Source organism: Tachypleus tridentatus, chromosome 4 (assembly GCF_004210375.1).
Source record: "Tachypleus tridentatus isolate NWPU-2018 chromosome 4, ASM421037v1, whole genome shotgun sequence".
NCBI lineage: Eukaryota > Metazoa > Arthropoda > Merostomata > Xiphosura > Limulidae > Tachypleus > Tachypleus tridentatus.
Window position 1 is genome coordinate 43,105,879 of NC_134828.1, and position 3,529 is coordinate 43,109,407.

Consider the following 3,529-nt stretch of genomic DNA (forward strand, 5'->3'; position numbering starts at 1 on the left):
CTTCTTATTCATAAACTGGTACTTGAAGTGAATAGTGTTTGCTATAGTACATAATTCAATGTCAAGGTTTTAAAATGTAGAACTCTGTAGTTGTGATCGAAGTATCAATTGTATTAGTGCTCTGGGAAATTCAGATGTTGCTGGTTCGATTTCAGGTTTGCTTAGTCTTCTTGAAGTACAACAATGTATTGAGCAAGTTGCTAAGTTTAGAAGTAATAAACTGTGACTAATTGTAGCCATCTTATTGTTAGTCAATTCACTGTTTTAATAGAGACAACTTGCACTGTCTTTAATCCCGGGTGAAGTGTACGTACTAGTGTTTTGTTTTGTTTAACTAAAGATTGTTTTATTGTGTGTATTATACTTTGTGTCTGTTTTAATTTTATTTGTTTCTTAGCACAGACACAGTCAGGCTTACTTTTAGCGCAATTCGGTATCACTTTGCAATATATTTTCCAGATACACAGTAGACCTACCTAACTTATACTTTTGGTAACTCGGTTTACAGTGGAACTTGCTAGTGCAAATAATATAGGAGACAAAGAAGTAATTATTTAATTATTAAATATAATACCTGCCAAACGTACCAACACTATAGATCAGTTTTCGTGACATTAAATGACGATAAGTAGGATAATGATCTTATGTATGTTTTAATTAATGTATGTGAATTTTCAGTAAGACAAATATAGCAGCATTCCACCTTTGTGTGCCCTACAACACTGCTGATAAGACCTTTCAATTAATATCAGAGCTCTTCAAGTCGGCAGGATATGCAAAACACGAAGCCTCGGCCAAAATCGATCTTTACATCGTACATTTATAAGATATATATACAGGTATAGTGAACAATGTCTTGGAGTGGAGTAACGTGAGGTATAGATTGTCTGTTTGTGAATATTATGTCATAATAATTATTGTAATTTTTAGCATTATCATTTTGTTATTGCCATATGTGGATTCCAAATGAAAATAGCATAATAGCATCTTTTTTACAACAATACTTCATAGCACAGCTAATTTACTGAGGATTCACGTGGTTCCTGGCCAACCAATCTGTGATGCAGGAGATCTGAACTTTGAATAATAGCAACAAACACGTTGAAGCAGTTTTGACCACAGAAAGATATTGATAGTGTAGACACTATTATCACATATAGTGCTCAGAAGAAAAAATCCATAAAATATATTTTAGTTCTTGTCTCAAGACAATAGCTCTAGATATATTTAGTATACCACTCAAAACTAATAAGATATGCTTGTCATATAGATTACTATACTACATGGGCTGAAACAACTATCATACGTCGTTATGGTATACTCAGAATTAAACTACAACTGACTGATTGTTTTAAAAGTCTCCTGATATTCGTATGAAAATTTAGTTTTCAGTAAATCTGATGTGTAACGCTTCACCTAGTGCAGATGTGCTCCAGCATCAGTAGAAATATGTCAAGTGGCTACATTTTTAAAAAGTTGATATACATCAATTTGTATGTTAAAAGCTGGGTAGATGGTAGCATGTAAAAATAATCTTAAGGCCAGACAGTAGTTAAATAATACTGAGCCTGGTAATTTGGCATGGCTTCTATATAAACCTTTAGTGGATAAGCAACTTGGTTCTGTCAACTCACATGAATCACAACTGTGCTTCATCAAGTGGTAGCTCTGTCAGTAATAAGCCTCACAAGAGTTGTTTACTCGTAAGAGTTAAAGGTGGATGAGCAGATTAATATGATGAAGATTAGAGCACTTATATTGCATAATTTGAATTCAGTTGCTGAGGAATAAGATGACGGTCACACACTTTTGATAGTCTATGAGAGAGTGAATGACAAATTGTGAGATGAGATTTGCTACTTTGCCATTAACATCCTACTGATATGGCTGAAATTAACAAATTAACCAACAGTTAAGACAGGTGGATGACTGTCAATTCAATGAATATAAAGGATTATTCTTTACTTTCCAGGTTACTAAATGTTGGTTAAAAATAGAATTTCTACAAGACATGATGTGATAGCTGCTAAGTTATGAAGCAGTTACATAACTGATGAATGAACAACTGAAACTTATAATCTTTATTTTTTGAGCTACTGAGTGACACTCACTTGATTTATAAAATTGGTTGTAATAAACTTTCTGTAAAATGATACTCTCTGGATACATATAATTAGGAGAGCCAAGACTGTTAATTGTGATCCAGTGCATTAATTGTTGGTTTTAACTACTTTGAAAATTCCTGGCATTCTGGAAACTGTTGAAGAATGTTTTACTGCAGACTTCCCAGATCTTACTTTTTGGTTGACTTATGATAAATTTTATACCCCTATTTCTGAGTAACACCAAATTTTGTGTGGTTTGAAATATGTTTTATTTATAAGTTAATCCTGACTTTTGATTTTTATATTTTCCTTTATTTAAACCAGTACAGTTTGATTTTGAATTAGATTTATTTCTGAACTGGTCTCAAGCTGTTGTTATTTTTCATTAAGTTCTACCTTTTTTTTTGAAGGTAGTTGGTCATACTTTTTTCCTGTATGTATTTTATGTTTCATTTTGAATGTTACATTTTTTACTCATCCTGTGTTTTCTTTATGTTTGTTAATATATTTTATTTTAATTTAATACAATTTTCCTGTTCAATTTCATTTATTTTTTTTTCCAGATTTTAAGTCACTTATTCTGTATAATGTACAGGCTTGCACTACGTGTTCATTTTATTTTTGTTTAGCTCACTATTTCTACATGATTTTAAGTTTATTATGCATAGCACCTCTGTTATTTATTCATATTTTATCTAATTCTGTTGTAGTTCACTTTGCATTCATTCTTTTTTGCATTACATTTGATTTTTGCACACATTTCTAATTCTGATTTGATTTTATTGAAACTTTTCATTTTGTAATGTTTTTACACTGTGCATGAGTCAGTGTCATGAAATCTTCTGCAGCATCTAAGAGTATGATCAAGAAATCCATAACTAAGTTAAATTCTTAAATATTTAAAGTTCATTTTTAGTGTTAAAGCCAAGTAAAGCTTTTAGATGAAGAGAGAGGGAAGTGTGGTAGTCAAAAACAACTAGGTTTTACTGTTATCTAATTAGAAAAAATAATATATATCTTTATTCAGGTATATTAGGAACACATATTTTAATAATTTTTTGTGCAGACTTTCTGCAGTGAGTATCCTTCTAAATAGGAAATGCCTATCATAAGTTTACTTTAATCATTAGCTAAATTTAAAGTTATATATCACAGTGGTCATAAAAGAAAGCTTACATTCACTTTGCACAAGTTCTTATTTTTTTTTCCCCTGAGATAAGAGTCATACCCCACTGATGAGGTAGTGCAGAGAATTGTATAAGGTGGTATGACTTGGAGGTTAATTTTCTTTTAAATATATTTATGTATTTTATGTAACATAAAATATTACTACCAGAGGAAACTTTGAAGTGTGGGATATCACATGAGACAAAGTCTAAAACATAAAATTATTGAAAAACCAAATTTCACAAGAAACAACAACA